This window comes from Macaca fascicularis, chromosome 12 (genome assembly GCF_037993035.2).
Source record: "Macaca fascicularis isolate 582-1 chromosome 12, T2T-MFA8v1.1".
Taxonomy (NCBI): domain Eukaryota; kingdom Metazoa; phylum Chordata; class Mammalia; order Primates; family Cercopithecidae; genus Macaca; species Macaca fascicularis.
The window spans coordinates 14444558-14466553 of NC_088386.1; positions in this window are offsets into that span (position 1 = coordinate 14444558).

Consider the following 21996-nt stretch of genomic DNA (forward strand, 5'->3'; position numbering starts at 1 on the left):
CATGTGAAGTAGGCACCTGAAATATACAGATGCTCAATTTCCATATGCTTATGTGTTTCAGGATGAACAACAGAATGTTCTAGGCACCTATTAAGCACCCTTCCTCTTCATTAACACTTCTTTCATTTGGGCAGTGGAGACCCATGGTGAGGAAGAAAGAAAATCAGTGGCTAGAAGTGGCTAAATCCAAGAAGGAAAGAGGGACATTTCCTGGGAAATCTAATGGAAAATTGGATGGCTGCATAGTGCAATGGGATATGAAATAAAAGGATGGACTTCAGGGTTGCCTAGTCTGTAATCAGCAAGAAAGACCACAGTGAAGCCATCCCCGAGTCAGCCCAGAGCATCAGGGCCCAACAGCTAATAGAATATGCCGGGAGCAGGATCCTCAGTGGCAGCAGGAGCACTGGTGATGCCAACAGCCAAGACTAAACGAGAGCCCTCCCCATTCCACCTAAGTGCCTGAGTATCTATAGGTGCCAAGAGGTGAGATAGAACTTAACCAACATGGCAGAAATTGATTTTTTTTCAACTTTGACTGGAGGTGTCAACGAATGATTGATTTGAACGATACTGTAGGGCAAGTTTAGAAACCACTGCAATGTGAGTGGCAAAAGAACTGTATCCATTGATCACCACTTAATCATCCTGATGTGGGTCTTGCTGATAGAGTCTTGAAATCTTGCGTCTCAGCATTAGGTTGCTCAGATGTACTTCTCTGATCCTGCTTGTCTAGCGTGTTTTATCCAGTGGATGCTTTCTGAATACTGTTGAGTATAATGCCACATATTACATTCTGTCTGTCTCGAGGGACCTTGTTTGGGCTGTCCTATACCCCAAGGGCAGAGATATTTTGTGTATAAGGTCACATAGGAAAGACTGTGGAAAGATAACTCTGTGTCTCCATGATGGATCACAGTACAGACTAAATGGATTTGTCTGCAGTATTTCTATTAAACAGTGGGAGATAGTGGGCATGTACTCCATCTTCTCTAAATATTCAGAAACTTACAGTGTTTAATGACACCGACAAATTCTGAGGACAGGAGGAATGACAACAACGCGAAACGAGAGAAGCAAAGAACATTTAGTGAAAGTCATTTATTTTCTAAGCAATGAAGTCATTTGTCTCCATCCAGCAGTGTATCCATTGATCTGCTGGTTTCCTCTGGGGAAGGAAGAAAAGCAATAATCCATGGTCAGAGGGGAAAGGGGCCCCGGACACACAGATCTCACCTGCTCTGGCGGGTGTGCTGGCCTGTGGGTTTCTCTGGCAGCTTTGAAAGACGAATTACGGGCAAAGGTGTGGACACCTCTGTACTTTATGCCATTTTCTTTTCTTTAACTTTTTTTTTTTTTTTTTTTAGGTTCAGGGGTAGATGTGCAGGTTTGTTATCTAGGTAAACTCATGTCACGGGGGTTTGGTGTATAGATTATTTCATCATCCTGGCACTAACCCTACTACCTGAAAGTTATTTTTTCTGATCCTTTCCCTCTCCCTACTCTCCAATTTCAAGTAAGCCCCTGTGTCTGGTGTTCCCCTGTTTGTGTCCATGTACTCTTATCATTTAGCTTCCACTTAGGAGTGAGAACATGCAGTATCTGGTTTTCTATCCCTACACTGGGATAAGGATAATGTTGTTAAGGATAATGACCTCCACATCCATCTGTGTTCCTGCAAAGGACATGATCGTCTTCTTTTTCAAGGATGTCTTATGCCATTTTCTAAAGCTGCAGATTGTTCTCGCCTGAGGAGGGTAAGACAAAGTTTCCCCCACTCCAGCAGGAACTTGTAATCTGTATGTACACCTGTGTTGAAAGGCTAATACCACTTAAAATTTTTAACATACATTTTCCCTTATAGCACTTCTTTACTTTTTTCTTCAGCAGTAAAAGAATCTAAAATATTATGGATATATGAGAAGTATAGAGACAAACATAATGACTCAGTTTACCCCACTTAACTTTATCCAATCTTTTTAAAGAACGTTTTACTAAAACAGTTTACTCCTGTGTTTCTCTCTCTGCACCCATTTCCTTCCCATTCTCCTTTCCTACAGATGATCCTTGACTGATTTTTTGGGTATGGTATTCATGCACGCTTTTACACTTTTTTTTTTTTTTTTTTAAGATGGAGTTTCGTTCTTGTTGCCCAGGCTGGAGTGCAGTGATGCGATCTCGACTCACTGAAACCTCTGCCTCCTGGGTTCAAGGGATTCTCCTGCCTCAGCCTCTGGAGTAGCTGGGATTACAGGCACCTGCCATCACGTCCAACTAATTTTTTGTATTTTTAGTAGAGGCAGGGTTTTATCATGTTGGCCAGGCTGGTCTCAAACTCCAGACCTCAGATGGTCCACCTACCCCAGCCTCCCAAAGTGCTGGGGTTACAGGTGTGAGCCACTGCACCCAGCCACTTTTATACTTTTATCTACTTATCTATATGCCCCCAAATAATATAAACCTTTTAAAAATTATAGATTATTACATGTGTTACTCTATAACCTAGGGTTTTTGTTTAATGTTATGTTTTTGACACTTGGTTATTATCAATTTTATGTAATTGGTTATATTTTACCACTATTAATGTATAAGGATATTATTGGTTTGTAGCAATCTTGTTAAATGTTAATGTCAACAGTTTATCTGTATATATTCTCTTGAATTTGTTCTAGTAATAATCATAAATTTGTACAAATTGATATTTTTGTCCTAATTTTTAAATCTTAACATCGTTATTTTGCTTTCTTTTGACTTATGGCATTGGTCAGAATCATTGGTGTAATATTGATTCTAAAATGGAATACAGAATAGAAAGGGTAGGGGGCATCTTTATTTCCTAATCTTAATGGGAACATTTTGAAGTTTCACTGTTATACAAATATCAAGTAAAGACTTTTGATGTCCTTTATCAGGTGAAAACACTGCTTTGCCATTCTTAATTTACTCAGAGTTTAGAGTTTTATTATAAATGGCTGTTGCATTTTATTGAATACTTTTTCCTGTGTGCATTGAGAAGATATGATGTTTCCTTTTTACTCTCTTAATATGATGCCAATAAATTTTCTGATGTTGGAACATGAATTTTACTTTTTCTATGGTGAATTATACGTAAGAGTACTTTATGTTAGAATTTTCATTTTTAACAGTCTCATTAAACATTGCAACAAAAATACACCGTTTCTCAGAATAAATATTACAAATTTATGCAGGACATCTATGAGAAAAATACAAAACGTTTTTAAAGGACATCAAAGATTACTTGAGTATATAATAAAATTTAAGATTATAAATAATATTTACAAGATGTAATAAGTAATAAGTATAATAATTGAAATTAGTTAATACATTTTCTTTACTTTCATCTCATTTTTAATACATCTTATATTTTTGTAGTTTCTGCAATGGTTTTTAATACAGGAGAGATTATTTTATTGTTTTATAGCCTGATAAACTTCACCTGTAAAACTGCCTGGTCCTAGTGCCCCTGAACTTTACTAAATGTGTTAGAAAGCTCTTCTTTTGGTTTTGGATGCATGAAGATGGATAAAGAGTTCATTATTCTGTTTCTGTGTTATGTCTGACCACTTAAGGAAACTGATTCAGGTGCCAGAGTTTGATATATGCAATAAAAGGGGATAAATACCCTGGCAGGAATGAGGGGTCAAGTAGGTTTACAGCATATTTACAGCAATAACTTATTAGGCTTTTCTGGCTTACCAGCCACATATTTATTGGAATTCTATTTTTATAAATTATTAACATATGGAATTAATAAGTAAAATAGTATAAGCCTTCTCTGTATGGGATATGTATATACTAAATGCATATATATACACACACACATATATATGATATACACATACCATATTTATTTAGAAAATGTATCCTGGAAGACAAAACAATAGTATGCAGATAAATAAAATGTGGGCTGAGTGCAGTGGCTCACACCTGCAATCCCAGCACTTTGGGAGGTCAAGGCAGGAGGATTGCTTGAGCTCAGGAGTTTGAGACTAGCCTGGAAAATAAAGTGAGACCTATCTCTACCAAAAATACAAAATAAAAAAATTAGCCAAGCATAGTGGCATGTGCCTGTGGTCCCAGCTACATGGGAGGCTGAGACAGGAGGATCACTTGAGTGAAGGAGGTTGGGGTTGCAGTAAGCTGTTTTTTTTTTTTTTTTTTTTTTTTTTTTTGCCACTGCAGTCCAGTCTGGGTAACAGAGTGAGACCCTGTCTCAAAAAAAAAAAAAAAAAAAAAAAAAAAGTAGAGGGGAACTCTTTATATGAAGTAAGCTGATCTGGTTCATATTGTAGCTTGTTAGTAATTAGCTATATGGCCATGGCTAAGTAACTTTTATCTCCTTAACTCCAATTACTTCAGCTGTAAGTGAGAGAGTTGAAAACAATGCTTTACGATTGTGCTTTGTGGAGTCTTAAAGGATTCTGTAAAGGAATTGTCATCATTCAGGATTCCAAGCATAGCCAACTTTCCTTCAACCAATGAATGCCTTAGTATGCATCAAGCTCTGCCCTGCCTACTTCATAGGTATTAACTGATTTAGTTTAATTTAATCTTCACAACTCTACAACTACGTAGTATGATTTTCTGCAATTTGCAGACAAGGAAAGCAGGATAGAGGTAGGTTAACTAACTTGCTCAAGGTAACCTAGCTAGTAAGTGGTAGGATATGGTTCCAGGGCCTCTGATCTCAAGTCCTATGCTGTACTGAATATTTTTCCTTGTAATCTTTACCTTGAACAAAGTTCTTGCTGGTAAAATGTTGAAAAGTATAGAGACATAAAAATCTCTACATTTCCATAATTTAAAATGTGCTGGCTCATTATGGAAAAGAGACCACTATCAATCCTGCACCTAAAGAAGACTCCGCTCTGGCTTTGGTGTGATGGCCATCTGGTGACTCAGAAGGAGGTGGTCCAGTCTCCTTCCTCTGGAGCAATCAGAGCTTCTCTAGCCCATGAATATCTATGTTAACAGTCTTCATCCTCATCTTTAACCGCCTAATTTTATTGGTCTCCCTGGTCTTTCTGAAATTAAGAAGCAGTGAAGGAGTAAGAAAAAAAAGTAAAAATGTGGAAATGTAAGCCAGACAAAAGTAAGGGCTTTTTTTCAGAGCTGAATGTAAGTCTCAGCTTTGCCAACAATTGTTAGGTCTGTGACCTTGGGAAAGTAAATTAATGTTTGGTTACTTCGGGCTTCTTTATTTTAAAAAGGGACTCATGGTACCACTTACTTCACAAGGTTGTCATGAGCATTAAGAAATAAAATGTGTACAAATGTTCCAATGCAGTACCTGGTATACCATTGATGCTTAATAAATATTACGTTCTCTCCCTTTTGCCTTTCACAGAGGAGATTGTGTGCCAGGGGTTTTATTTCCTCAATCAGCCAAGCTGGAGGCTGGAATTTACGAAATGTCTCCTGCTAGAACTACCCTCGTCTGATTTTTGTGCCAGTCATCTGAGTAAGCTAGGTATTTGTTTCTTTTCTTGTTACATTGCTGTAGATTTCTCTCCAATTTACAGTTAATTGAAAAGTCAGATCCTTATGTGCTGTGCTGTCTCCATCCTGGATACGCTTCTGACCCACTATGTTTATTTTACAGCACTTGCTCTCAAATTTTTTTGTTCTTTTTGAGTAATACATGTTCCCTTGAAAATAGTCTCCAAAGCAGTGTAGCTGGAAGCTGAGCACAGATCTTAGTCCCTGACTGGTGAGAAATGAAGATCCAATTGTCATGAGCTGAAAATCTCTCCCGTAGATATATTCAGTGATGTTTTATCTTTACTTTAACGGAGGGGATACACTGTAGAGAAAAATCCTTCTTTTAGGTGGAAGGTATACTATGAATTGATCAAGGACACATACGTATTTAGACCCTTTTCAAGGACAAAGTATAACTGTTGCATTGTGATTCTAAGTGACAATTACACAATTGTTTAATTGCCTGGATGGCTGAGGACACATGCTCTAATCACAATATGATTAAACTAAAAATGTCATGTACAGCCTTATATTTTCCAGGATCCTTTATATGGATGACAACATACATTGCAGAGTGGATCTTACCATTGATTAAACTTATAGACAACATTGTTCTTTAATTTAACTCATAGTTGTTGATTGCCTACTTTGTGTCGGGCACCGTGTGAGGTTCTGAGGAAGCACAAGTCCCCAAAAACCACAGCCACTCTGCTCCAGAGAGAATTCTCTGTTGCTTAAGAATCAGGGCTATAGAAAAACTGTCTTAACCTGGAGGAACCCAGGAAATACTTCACTCCAGATTTATTTTTGAAGAATATACTGCAGGTCAAACTTCATCAAACCAAGAGATAACTAGGACAGTCTCATCAAAAGGAATGGTAATGAGCATTAGATATATTTAATATATGTGTAAGGTTAATTCAAAAGCAGATACATGAGTGGAAGAAGAGGAAGTAAATGTCATGTATTCAGAAAATAAAACAGAAATAATTCAATTTAAAAATCAGAATGGAAGGAAGAAAAGGGCACATAGGATCATCTCTTAGTGATTGCTACAATGAATGATAATTATAAGCAGAAGTGAAAGGATATTACTTAAAGCTGATAAACCAAGAAGTAAAACTTAGGTTTTCCTCACTAAAAGCATATAAAAAAGTAGTTAATGTAACCTAATACCCACTGTAAATATAACTTAATACCATCCAGGTTGAGACCAAACTTTTTAGTCACATAATAATATAAATACAAATGCTTTAACTACTTAAAGGAAACAATTTTCAAATTGGCTTAGCAAAAAATAAACAAAAAAAGAAACAACAACAACAACAACGAAAAACTTCAGCTCTATGCTATAAACAAAAGGCATGCCTAAAACAAAGTGATTCAGAAATGTGAGAAAATAAAGGCATGGCTAAATGTGTATCATGTAAATGGAAACAATAAAGAAATCGGGATTGCAATCCTGATATCAGACAATATAAAATTCAGGCCCAAAAGCAGTATAAGAGATAAAGAAGAGCATAGTTATACTGCTTAAGATAACAATTCAAAATAATGCTAGAACAGCTATGAAGACGATGCATCATTTAATATGGCATTTGCCTTCATAAAGCAGAAACTACAGGAGCTATATAAGCAGAAATTGACTAAAACAAATAAAAATAATAATAGGAAATTTTAAGAACTAATTCTAAGTTCAAGACAGATCAGGTAAAATAAAAAAGAAGTAAGCCTATTGAAAGCCTAAACACAAGGTCAATGAGTTATGTCTGCTGTGTTTGAACTGGCCCATACAGTATGGCTGGTGAAAACTGATTCTACACATCTTTTCCCAATTCCATATTCAGTTGACAGCACATGGTAGTCATTTGAAACTGGCCATAGTGTCCAACAGAAATTGGCAAAATGCTATAATTAGGGCGTTTCTTTTCTTTTCTCCTAGGGGCCAGTTTACCAGAATTCATATGGACATATACCAAATGTATACTCTTGGATAGAAAATACTCCTTCTTTTTAAGTACACATAAAATATTTTGTAAAACGTAATATACTAGACACAAGACAAACTGAAAAAAAAAAAACAAAATAAATTATAAAACAAAATTACCCCTCTATCAAAGCATACTTGGATAACAGAGAAAATATAAGACACATCTGCAATAAAAAATGAAAATAAAGGCATAGTATGTTAAAATTTATAGGATGCCATTGAATCAATTATCAGATAAAATTTCATAGCTTTTTATACTTATGTTAATAATAAATTTCACTCATATAATGAATAAAAAACTATGTTCCATTCAAAAACTTGTAAAAGAAAATAAGCTAATGTACACGAAGAAATAATAAAACTAATAGAAGAACTAGTCAAAATATTGGTTCTTTGGAAAAAAAATTAAAAAAAAATAGATAACCCAAAAACTAATGTCGGCCGGGCGCGGTGGCTCAAGCCTGTAATCCCAGCACTTTGGGAGGCCGAGACGGGTGGATCACGAGGTCAGGAGATCGAGACCATCCTGGCTAACACGGTGAAACCCCGTCTCTACTAAAAAATACAAAAAACTAGCCGGGCGAGGTGGCGGGCGCCTGTAGTCCCAGCTACTCAGGAGGCTGAGGCAGGAGAATGGCGTAGACCCGGGAGGAAAGCTTGCAGTGAGCTGAGATCCGGCCACTGCACTCCAGCCTGGGCGACAGAGCGAGACTCCGTCTCCAAAAAAAAAAAAAAAAAAAAAAACTAATGTCATGTTGAATAAAAGGAAAATGCACATATAAACAGAATATAACATAAGAAGGAAAAGAGGAAATTAAAATTCTGTGTCATGTAAAAAAATTTGAAAACCTGGATTAAAATAAGATTTTGTTACATATATACGAGTTTTAAAAATGGACCCCAGTATGGATAAAGTCTTAAATATACAAATTTCCATGAAAACAAAAAGAAAAAGCAAACAACAGCAACAATAAAATCTACCCTCCAAAACAGCTTCAGGCCCAGATAGTTTCATAGGAAAATTTTACCAAAATTTCAGACTAGGTAATCTCAATGCTAAATAGACATTTCCAGAGTATAAAAAAGTATTTACACAAGGAAAGTACAACATTGATATTAAAATCTCAGGAAGTAACAGAAAAAATAAAACTACATACCAAATTGATTTTAATTTTGAATTGCAATGGGAAAATATTTTTTAAAATAGTAATATAATATTATGCCATTTATAATTAAGGCTCATTTACAACCAAATAACTCAGTTTGCATCTTCTCTTATCTTTTGTGCTATTGTTATCATAAAGTTTACTTCTACATATTATAACTCCAAAATATGTTGTTATTTTTGCTGTCATGAGTCAATTTGTTTTTAAAGAATTAAGAACATAAAAATAGTTTTTAAAATATTTACCTAAATACCTCTCAGTGTACTTCCTTTTATGTAATCTTTAATTCTAAGATATGGACCTTAAAAAGTTTCAATGAAAAGCTCAAAGTATTTGTCAAGCCCCTCTAATCTGATAAGACTTAAACTCCAAATTGTGTGTCCATCTGTTGGAACCTATACTCAGCTGTCTCAGACTTTCACTCATTTTTTCTTTGGTGTCTCTGGTTTCTTTAAAACACGGCCAAAGATTTGAGGAGAGTTTATATGGAGACTTTGGGGTCTTTGAGATTTCCCTGTTTTGGGGATTTTCTGCTCAATTTTGTGCAACTCTGGTCATCTTAAATACTTTCTTGCATTCTTCAGACCAACAACACTGGGGCCCTTTTCTTGAAGTTTAGGTTTTCAATGCCCTGTGTCTAGGGATGCCATCTGGGGAAAAGCTGAATGAATTTGGGTCTCATTCATTGTGGTTCTTAGCTATCAAGGATCAGATCTGTAATTTCTGCCTGCAGAGATTCCAAATGGTTATTATCATATTTCTCCCCTTGTTCTTAATTGTTATCTGTAAAAGGGTTATTCCAAAACAAATTACTTCCCCAGTACTGGAATCAGAAATCAGATGGTAACATATTGAATAAAAATAATTTCATGAGCACTTGTTGATAGTTAAGATATACATATATATGTATGTGCATATCTTAGATATCGATATATATTGTGTGTGTGTGTGAGAGAGAGACGGAGAGAGAGAGAGAGAAGAAAAAAATAGCTTCTTTAAATGGAAGGAATGAACAATTTAGAAAACTGCTACTTTCTAATCTCTCCAATGTGAAAATTACTTCAGGCACAGGCCATCAAAGATTAAAGGCTGTTAGAGAACAGAATATGTCCTTTAACCGGAATCTAACTATGACAAAACAAGTATACAAATTTTGACTACTCATCATTTCAGAAAGTAAAGAATAAAGAAGATCATGTTATTTACAATGCATTAAGAATCAGACTGATAACAGGTTGAATATAAGAATACAATATTTTAATATCTTTAAAATTGAATAGAAAACATTTGGACCTAGAATTCTATTTCTATGAATGTCCTCAAACAAACTTAAGAGCAAAGTATAAAAACGATGCTGAACATATAAGAATATAAAAAAATTTTCTGCTAGACATTTTATATGAAAATGTGTACTTTAGAGCTTCAGGAAAAAAAGAAAGAAAAATTAATTCTGGGGCACGGATGACATTAGATACAAGGAGCAGTGGCAGTTGACTATGTCCCAAAGGAAGTAATATAAATGAGAAAGAAAATTTTATATAGTTTGAATAAAATTACTTAAAAACATTTTCTTCAGTAAATTGTTATGGCATAAAATTTCAAAGTCATAGTAATAAAAATGTTGATCTTCTAAATGAGTTTTCACCACATCCTAAAGTATGAGATTAAGTTATAGACACATTAAAATTTAAACATTATGAACATTGAAAATATAAATATACTAACACAGAAAATAAGGAGTGCATTGAGCATGAGAAGGGAAGCAAAGGAAGATTACCTAGACTAAATTCCTAATTCTTGATAACAGAACATGGCTTATATATGCAAGAAGTTATGCCTTACAGAAAAGATAGACAAAATTATAAGAATAGAAGGTAATTGGATACTCTCAAGTTGGTAAATACAAATAGATGGCTAAGATAAGTATTTTATCTAAAGTCATAAACATGAAGATTAGAACAAATGAAAACTGTCTTGGCATAGTTATCTCAGTATGAGATATGAGCATGGTTGAGAGAAAGGAGTATGAACATGGTTGAGAGAAAGGAAGATTCTGTCACTTCTGTTTATTCAAATTATTTTTGTTAGTAAGAGCATGCGTTCTTTATATTATTAGAGAAGACTGTTTAGAAAGTGACTATATTGATTATGGTTATATAAACCCTGGAATACTATGTGGCCATTACAAAGAATAAAGGAGAGCTAGATGTACATCATGATCTGGCAAGATAGCAGGTGTATATTTGCTGAGTGAAAACAGCCAAGCTGCAGAAGAGAATTCCACATTCCCAGTGTGTAAAATCAACACAGATATGCAAATGTGCATATTTACATATTTTATATAATAAAACCTTTTTGGAAAAGGAAGGAAATTAAGCTCAACGATGAGAACTCTCTGAACCAAGTGTTTCTCAGAAACCTCAGCAATGACCATTAACAGCACTGCTGGCAGATTGGTTCCAACCTGAACCCAACCCAGGTCCAGTTGAGATGCTAACAGCAGGTCTCATGCAAATCTCTTCCTTTTTAATCATCAGCATGAATACTGCACATCTATCTTCATTCTTTTACCTTTCACACACAGGGTTCTTTTGCCTTTGATGCACTAGTAGCCTACAAATCTGCCAGCTTCATATAAATTTGAACCCTTGTTTTGTCAAAAGCTTACTGAGTTCTCTCAGCTCAACTATCCAATATCTCTTTGATTGAATTTTTGATGTAGCTACTACTGGGAATAATTAAGGTACTGATTCGAGAGTTACCTTGGCTAAATAGCTGTACCTCTGCTTCCTTGCTGTGCTTAGTTTCCTTAGCTGAGAAACCAGGTATCTGAGCTAGAAAACTCCTCAGGTCACTTCTTGTTGATCTGTCTATCCTCTGACTCCAGGCTCTGTTTTATGTATATCTTATAAGGGCCTTGATTTTTTAGAGACAAAGATTAGCAACTATAGGAAGACTGACAGTGAAACTACATACAAGTAGTGCTAAGAAATTCTACCATAAGCTCTTCAAATATCCAATAGAAAAAAAAGAAGGATACGTAAGGCATGCTACATACATACTGGAAGAACACCACGCGAGGAAATACGTGGCTCTCAGCACTTGTTCAAGCACATTAATTTGACAGCATGCACGATCTGTTGACTGCCTGCTGAAGTCTTCGCTGTCTGTGGCTCGTTGAGTGCACAACTGCTCTGATCGAGAGTAATTCCATGCCAAGCGGCTGTGGAATGAACAAGTTACACACAGCCAGTGAAACCTAAAGCCTCATCAGCTAATCAGTGAGTTCCGTGGGAGAGAAATTAAAGTGGAAGAAAGTGCATATAGAAAGAGGAAGGTGACGGAGGAAAGAAACGAGCTGATATTAAGAGGTGGCAAAAGTCATGTGAAAATGCATGGCATTTTAGTTAGAAACAAATGAAACACATTTGGATCCAATTGCAGAGTCCTGGACGCAGACAGGAAAATAAATTTGCTAAGGAAAGGCAATGAGAAGCTTCTGAAAGGTGAGAGAGAACTAATAAAGTTGTTTGAGAGTGCTTAATAAGTATGCTGATCATAAAATACACGAGACACCAGAGAAAACTGAAATCTAGGTTACATGCATTGTACATTTAATATCCATTTGTTGGTTGCTATATATAGGCAGATATAGCATGGTCTCTGCAGACAGAGCTTTGACTTCATATGCAAGAAGCTATGCCTTACAGAAAAGATAGAAGAAATAGTAAGAATAGAAGGTAATTAGGTGATGTGGCCAACATGACTATTTCAAACTACAGCTGGGCTTGTATGGGGATCCTGATACCCAGAAGCATTTTCTGTCTATGGAAGGCAGTGCCTAAAAGCCGAGCCACTCAGGAAAAAGCCAGCTGTGAGCTTCAATGTAGTGTCCTGTTTGGCAAACATACTTGCTCCTGTCTGCAGTCTGCACATCCCTGCCATCCCTTCCTTCTGCCAGTCATGGAATTTCAACATAAGAAAACAACAGCAGCAAGAGACTCCTAAAGAATTATTTAGTGAAATATCTTCATTTTGTGGGTTATAAAATGAAGCTCAAAAGGAACGTTTTTCCAAACCATTCAGTTAAGCTAGTGATAGGACTTGAGCTCATTTGAGTTTCCTCTCTCTCAGCCTATGGGTCTTTTAAACCTATTTACGTGGCTTCACTTTGGAACTTAGAGATATATTTCAAAAACTATCCATATTCCTTTAATAATCATTCATAATTCTTTGGAATTTACTTTTTGGCTTATTAACATTTATTCAGCAAATAATTGAGTGACTACTATATGTCCTCAGAAGCTTATATTCTGGAGTGGGAGACAGACAAAACAAACAAAAGTAGAAAATACGGTCACGTAGAGATAGGAGCTATGAAGAAAATGAAGGCAGGTTTAGGAGGCAGAAGGGAGCTATTTTAGACAGGGTTTTTAAGATTTCATGGTGGGGGATGTTTGAACACAAAGGTGTAGAATGCGAAGGAGGGAATTACATGAATCTTCCTCAAGGACACTTTTCTAAGTTTTCTTTCATTAATTTGTCCTAATTGCATCTTTTAAGACTATAATGGCATGAATGCTGAGGTACAGTGTGCAGAACTATAATGAACAAATCCATGTGTTTTTCTATTCATTACCTTAAATAGTTTTTTTCGAATTTTAAACCATATTTCCTCTCACTCTCAGCATTGATAGAACAAGACTAGATATGTCTGAAGCTTCCTGTTTGGGATTTAGGGCCCACGTTCCTCCTGTCTGTTGGGTGAAATAATCTGTTGGGACATGTATTACATGGCAGTGCCAGTACGTAATACATTATTGCCCATTACATTACCTTTTAAAATGTTTTCAACAGCCTTACAGGAGAAGCTTCATTCTGTCTATACTACAGGTGAGGAAACTAAAGCCTATAGAGGTTAAAGGACTTCGCAGTCAGTGAGTGGCAGAACTGAGGCAAGATCCAAGTCTGCTGGAACCAGAACCCATATTTGTCCTATTGTAAGGATGCCCTGGAGGCCTACAAAGGGCACTTACAGTCCCCATACCTCAGTCAGGTGTCCCTCTTACCATAAGCATTTGTATTCTTGCTTCTTTTTGACTGATAAAAGCAAAACTGGCTCAATTCTTTCATCTCACATTCTGGAAGTGTAAGTTTTAATGCATTCAATGTATTTGAAAAATAAAAATATCATTCATACATTTATTCATTCATTTAACAACATAAATTGAACTTGCCTTGAACATTGACTCATGGAAACTCATTTCCCTGCCCCTGTTTTCTCACTGATTTTCTGTATATTTAGTGTGTGCCTTCCATGCACCTCGTACATAGATAAAAAGGGTTCGAAAATAAATTGTGAACCAATGCCCTTCTCATTTTCCATTCTGGTTGCAGTTTGTATTTCATAAAAATGTCTTATTTCTAGATTTTATTTGGGAATCATTCTAGCTAGTCTGGAGCTAATTCGCCTTTAAAGCCAAACTGGGCTCTTCATTTTTATTTTTTATTTTTTGTAAATGGGGATTAAAAGAAATACTACTTCCAGATGAACACTGTTCATTTCCAAACTTTAGCTTCCTAGCCATGTGCTTATGACCAGTTGCTCCCAGCATTTAGAGGAGAGGAGCTCTGATTCTGGAATTGTCCTCAGAGTTCCACTGGAGTAACCACATTGGCAGTCATTCTTTGTGATTTCAGAGGTAGTACAAGGTGAATAAACAAATTTGGATCTAAATGGTGTGACTATACAACATTAAGATAAGTTCCATGTGTGGTTTAGAAATAGTTCTAAATCCATTTCCAAAAGAGGCTTCTACAACATTTTGTGGATCGATAATATTATTTATTCCCTGCTCGGAAAGGGAATCTTTAATGTGGATGTATGAATTCTGATACCTTTTGGAATGAAGAAAAAAAATCAGTCATTTTATCTGATTACCTTATACACTTTCATTATTCTTAATAAAATAATGATTAGGGAGAAGACTCAGTATCATAGAACTGTGGTCTATAGTATCTATACAGGAAGCATTGATTGATATCCATAGACCCTGGCTGGATCAAATCTGAAGAGAATGTAGGATGAAGCTGCCGAAATGGTTGATTGGTGCAATGACTTCTGGGTGATGTCAATGAAGGGCCAATATAGAATTTATCTTTGGGACAGATAAAAACAATGTATTATTGAATTTCATCAATATCTGAGCAAACCAAGCCCCCAAACAATGGCATTCATAGATGCTGATATAATATTTCTGGTCAGACCAACGGAGCTTGACCTTTTTACAAAATCTAATTTACCTCTCTTACTACATTTCTGCTCTATTGATTTATATATAGGCTGGACTTCGCAGAAAAGAGCATGCACTTTTAAATTATTCCGCTTTGTAACAGAAACAGACTTTTCACACATGCTGCATACTGGGTAAATATTCTTTATTTCCCTTCTTCATGAAAACAAACAAACTGAGAGAAAATCCTAGCCTGTCACACTGAAATTCAGTGTTTGAACCCAACATGCCAATTCTCATTCTTGGGCCATGTGGTCCACAGTTTGAGAAGCTGTATATTTTTTAACCTTTTTTTCCAGGGAGGCTTCATCGTAATCAAAAAGAATTTATAAATACAAAATGGACATTTGTGAATATAACAAGCAAATGAAGTCATGCTCTAGGAGGAGATGGGCATCAAGGGAAGAACATTCAGCTTCTGGAAAGATTTTAAATTGCACTATACTCTGGTACTTAATACACATACATTCTATACAACTGTTAAAGATTTTCCTTTCTTTCTCCCTTCTTTCCTCTCTGCCTTCCTTCTTTCCTTCCTTCCTTCTTTATTTCTTTTTCTTTTTTTTTTAATATCTGAGACTGATCTCAGAAAAAGGAAGTCTGACTCTCAAGAAAATGTAACCAGAAAATGTATAAAGATGTTGGAACTGAATTTTAGTAACTGTTCAATTATTAAATGCATGATATGGCCGGGCGCAGTGGCTCAAGCCTCTAATCCCAGCACTTTGGGAGGCCGAGAGGGGCAGATCACAAGGTCAGGAGATCGAGACCATCCTGGCTAACACGGTGAAACCCCATCTCTACTAAAAAAATACAAAAAACGGCCAGGCACGGTGGCTCAAGCCTGTAATCCCAGCACTTTGGGAGGCCGAGACGGGCGGATCACGAGGTCAGGAGATTGAGACCATCCTGGCTAACACGGTGAAACCCCGTCTCTACTGAAAAAAAAAATACACACACACAACAAAACTAGCTGGGTGTGGTGGTGGGCACCTGTAGTCCCAGCTATCCAGGAGGCTGAGGCAGGAGAATGGTGTGAACCCGGGAGGCGGAGCTTGCAGTGAGCAGAGATCCGGCCACTGCACTCCAGCCTGGGCGACAGAGCGAGACTCCGTCTCAAAACAAAACAAAAAAAAAAAAAATAAATAAATAAATAAATAAATAAATAAATAAATGCATGATATGATATTAGGCTATATTCTATATAAACATTACCTTTCTCATCTATAAGACAATTAATACTATATATGCCACAGGGTTCTTGTGAGAAGTCATACCTAATATAATTCTTAGCATAGTCCTAGTGCCAATCAGCGATTTAATAGCTTAATTTTTTAGTGTCCTATTAGTCACTTCCATTACTTTTAACTGTGAATAATATCTTAGATATAAACACTGAGTTTTCATGCAAAACATAAATGAAAAAAGCATCTTAACTTTTTATTTACTACATTATCACCAGTTCTTCAGAAAAGAGGCCATCTCCTTTCAACTGCTACTGAGAATGGATTCAAGCTGACTGCTAGCTAGAAAAATATGAACAACCCTCAAGTAATAGATTACTTGGCAGTGGTTCTCACAGTTTAGTGTGCAACAAAATTGCCTAATGTATTTGTTAAAGCCCTTTTTATTGCTTCCCGGAAAATCCAATTTGGCAGTTCTTCGGGAGGCCCACAGAGCTTGTTTCGAGGGAATGAGGAGACAACATTGAATTTTATGAGAAAAAGGCACTAAACAAAACTTGGTATTTATCACCTCCTGATTAAAACATTCTACATATTAGATATTGACCTTAATTTTCTTATCTAGGATAAAGATACCTATTTGTAAGATTTGTAAAAACGTTAATTCAAGTATTAAGTGTGTAGCAGAATGCGATTTTGACATTAATGTATGAGATTCTCCATCCATCTCTATTTCATTTACCACATTCTTGTTTTTTACATTCAAAGGGTTAATCTCAGTTATACCCAGGAATGTTTTGGGTGAAGCAATTTCAAGGGAAGTTCTTCTACTTTTCCACCCCACTAGACAGAATCATTTAAATTATGGAGAGTAGGAGATGTCAGAGGAGAAACAAGAGAGTGAAATAAAAAGTTAGGAGCTCTTCTTTCCATCCTTGTAACTCTGGGCCAAGTTCTGGGGGAGATTCTAGAGCATGCTTTTTAAGTGTAGAACTCAAGTGTAGAGAAGGCCTGTGCCTCACCCTTTACATTGAAGTCAAGTGGGATAGCAATTTCATGATAAACTCCTCTATGCCAAAATGGAGTGCAATAGAATGACGGTCTGGTCCTATTACTATCTAAAATTCTAGAAGGAGGTCATCTTGCATATTTGCTACAGACAGCAAAGTAAAGGTGTGAATGATGGGGGGAGATAATTTGGGGCAGAAGTTTCTGTTCATTCAAGACAACAGCTGGAATTTTCCTAGGTTTCCCAGCACTCATAAAAGGGGATGGAGGTGTGGAGGAGAGAGAGTGACAGAGAGAGAAAGAAGAGAAAGGAGGAGAAGAAGGAGGATAAAGAAAGAAAGAGGAAGAGGAACAAGAAAAGGAGGAAGAAGAGGGGAGGAAGAGAGATAGGGAGAAGAACTGGGGAGCAGAGGAGAGAGGAGAGGAAGGGACGCTCACTATTATGCCAGAGGATGTAGTCTTGGAGAGACATGGGACTGTAGGCCAACAGTACACAACATTTCAGTGGGAGGGAGACTTTTTAACTGAAATATAAAATAGTACAATTTTGCCTCTTGAAGAACCCCAGCACAGTAGGGCATAGATCCTGGTGCCTATTTTCTCACTTCTCTAGCTCCTCTTTTCCCCAGACATAAACCTCACCTAGGGAGAGCAAAGAGGGCAAGTAACCTGAACGGACTTACACATGACTTGAAATGAGTGAGAATTCCTTAAAGTGACAAAATCTAAGCAGGTTTGCTAAATCTGTCTATAGCAAATTTATTCTCTCTCCATAGATGAAATCTTAGTCCTAGAATTTCTTTTTATTTTTGTTTCATTTTTAGCAAATACATATCCTCTCCTGGCCATAGAACCTGCCTTCTGTTTTCACAGGTAGCCTCCAGAAAATCATTGATTAGATCAGGAGTTTTGCCAGAGGCAGAATGGGAGTTTAATCAATGGAGAGAGTGAATTACCAAAAAGGCTGATTTTGGAAAATCTGATCTTGTGGAAGACAATCTGCACAAGAAGAGAATGATACAAGCCTTATGAAATTAGGTGTGTGGCTGTGGTACAGGCTGCCGCTTTTCACCAGCCTGAGGGATCCTTCTTCCCACTCCTGTCTGTTGAGCAGTTTCATTGCCTTCAGCATAACTCAGTGATTCTCAAACCTGGCTGCACATTAGGATTACCTGGAGAACTTTTTAAGTCTAGATGTCTGAGCCCCATCTTTAGTCCTTGTGATTTAACTCATGATGCATGGCCCAAGCCTAATTAATTTTTACAGACCTACTCCCTTCCCTCCAGCCTCCCAGTGACAGTGATGTGCAACCAGGGTAGAGAACTACTGGCTGCATCCAAACTCTGTAAAGAGCTTGGAGTTCTTCCCAACTCCTTTAGGATGGAAAAGAGTCTGCTCTCTGGTGGGGGTGGGGGAGATAGGTGCAAGCACTAGGAGCTGTTGTGATAAGCTGCCTTTGGGGAGGTCTGATTAGGATGTCAGTAGAACACAAGGGATTGCTCATTTGTTTTTCAGTGTGATCTCAGATGCACTGGGGCAGATTTGCTGAATCTCTCTATAGAAAATTTGTTCTCTCCATAGATGTGATCTTAGTCCTAGAAATTATTTTTATTTTTGTTTCATTTTTAGCAAATACACATCCTTTCCTGGCAATAGAACCTGCTGCCATTTGCACAGGTAGCCTTCAGAAAATCACGAAGTCACCAAACATCTAGCTTATTCATGATAATACTTTTGAACTTCTGACCAATAATTCTGACTTAGCCACTGAAGACTGTACAGATTTAGCTTTATTCTCTTACTTTATTCACTTTTTTCCTCTCTCCTCTCTCCCTTTTATCTCTTCCTACTGTACCAAATGGTCATTTTCCTTTGGAATTTCTGAAAAGTATATTTTTGACCTTGAGGAACCAAAAGGGACTAGAATAAAACTGGTGGAGGGATTGGTTGGAATTGAAAGCAACTGCCCTTTGGGAAGAGTATTTCAGTGGTAGAACAGAGATTTCAGATGCTGTGTCACAGCAAAGGCAGGCTAGGTCTCTCTAGATTCTCTAGTCCATGTATAAAGTGACCTTCTCTCTAACAGTTACTATGCCAGATAAAGAGAATCTGCTTTAGAAAATTTATGCGGACAGAAACATCACATAATGTTGTTCATGACAGTTTACAATAAGATCCATAGGTGATGATGTCAGTGAGACAGATGATATTGATAAAAGGACTTGCGCTAGAGAAGAATACACTAAAGTGAATGTGATTTTGTTAGTGTGGTGGCATTATACTCATTTTTCCATTTTAAAATGTTCTTAAATATTGCTACTTCATTGTTTCAAAAGTAAAATGAAAAAAATTCCTTTTTTTTTTTTTTAGTAGAGAATGGGGTCTCATTATGTCATCCAGGCTGGTCTCGAACTCCTGGGCTCAAGCTATTCTCCTATCTCTAATTTTCCACATTCCATCATTGGTGTGAAGTAAGAATCTGTTTTTATTTTTCTCCATACAATGAGTCAGTTTTCTTTTGAGGAAATAATCTTTACATTGAGTCATGTTCCCATATATACAAGGATTTGTTTCTGAGGCCTTCTTTTCAATGGGACTATGTTTGTCTTTTTTTTTTTTTTTTCTTGCAACTACGATGTGCTTTTTATTACTTTGCTTTATAGTCTCATTTAACCATCAGATGGGACACATTCCCTCTCTGTTTTCTCTTGGTCAACTTAGATTTCATTAACTTATTTTCCTATGTTACTTTTAGAATATGTTGCCAAGTTCATAGAAAATAGAAATTTTTCTTAGGAGCACATTGAATTTTAGATAAATTTGAAGAGAATTGTCATCTTCATGATTTTAAGTTGTTCCATACAGGAGAATAAAATTTCACTCATGTATGAGACCCCCTCATATATTTGGTAGTCAGAGAAGATTTCCATATGAACCTAATGTATTTTTATTGAGTTTATTTCTAGATAATTTATCGTTGTTGGTGATTATGAATATTATCTTATTTTCTAGTTGATTAAAAATAGTGCAGAAAAAACAGTGATTTTCATACTTTAAGTCTGAAAACAGTACCAAACCCTTCTGTGAGTTCTAATGTTTTACTGATTCTGTTGATTTATTTGTGCAGATAATCAGATTTTCTGCAAAAAAAATGGATATTTTATTTTTTCCTATTCTATTCTTAGGAGTATTACTTTCTTTTGCTTGTCTAATTGCAATTACTACATTTATAGAACCATCTGGAGCATTAGCTAGATAGGAACTATCCTTGGTTTTTTTTTTTTTTTTTGAATATGAATAAAAACCCATCTAAAGTTCACCTTTAAGTATAATATTTGATGTAAATTTTTTGTTATATGATCTTTTTAAGTTAAAGAACACCTATTGTATTCCCAACTTGCTTTGAACTTTTAAAGTATTGAAATTTCATCAAATACTATCACTGTATATGTTGAATTAATGATCTTATTCACATTGATAGATTTTCTAATGTCAAAGCACTTTTGCATTCCTGAAATGCATTCTATTTGATCCTGATGTATTAATTTTTAACCAGTTTTAGCTTTAATTAGCTAATAATTAGTATCAGTAAGCAATTTCATGATTCAGGGGTCTATGCACATAAATTAGTTTAGAATTAGTGTTCATATGTTTCCATATTTTTAGCACGCAGCTGCATACAACAGTGTTTCACTTTTGAAACTAATCTTTATGAAGTAATTTTTTTATCTTTCTGTTTTCATTTTTTGTTTACATATTCACTTTTTTTTTCTTGAATTTTCTTTTCAGAGGTCTTCCAGATGCTATTAATCCCTTCAAATAAATCACTTTAGTTTTGTTGATCTCATGCATCTTCTGTTCTCTTAGTCATTGATTTCTATCTTTTCCGTTATTTATTTCTTGTTGTGGGAAGTCAGGGACCCTGAATGGAGGGACCAGCTGGAGCCGTGGCAGAGGAACATAAAATGTGAAGATTTTGTTTTAATATGGATATTTATCAGTTCCCAAATAATACTTTTATAATTTCTTATGTCTGTCTTTAATCTCTTAATCCTGTTATCTTCGTAAGCTGAGGACGTACGTCACCTCAGGACCACTGTGATAATTGTGTTAACTGAACAAATTGATTGTAAAACATGTGTGTTTGAACAATATGAAATAAGTGCACCTTGAAAAAGAACAGAATAACAGCGATTTTTAGGGAACAAGGGAAGATAAACATAAGGTCTGACTGCTTGTGGGGTCAGGCAAAAAGAGTCATATTTTTCTTCTTGCAGAGAGCCTATAAACGGATGTGCAAGTAGGGAAGATATCACTAAATTCTTTTCCTAGCAAGGAATATTGATATTAATACTCTGGGAAAGGAATTCATTCCTGGGGGGAGGTCTATAAATGGCCACTCTGGAAATGTCTGCCCTATGCGGTTGAGATAAGGACTGCGATATGCCCTGGTCTCCTGCAGTACCCTCAGGTTTACTAGGATTGGGAAACTCCATCCTGGTAAAGTTTTGGTCAGGCCTGCTCTTGAACCCTGTTTTCTGTTAAGATGTTTATCAAGACAGTATGTGCACCGCTGAACATAGACCCTAATCAGGAATTCTGCCATTTGCCCTTTGTCCTGTTTCCTCAGAAGCATGTGATCTTTGTTCCACTTTTTGCCCTTTGAAGCATGTGATCTTTGTAACCTACTCCCTGTTCATACACCCTCTCCCCTTTTGATACCCTTAATAAAAAACTGCTGGTTTTGAGGCTTGGGTGGGCATCACGATCCTACCGATATGTGATGTCACCCCTAGTGGCCTAGCTGTAAAATTCCTCTCTTTGTACTCTTTCTCTTTATTTCTCAGTCGGC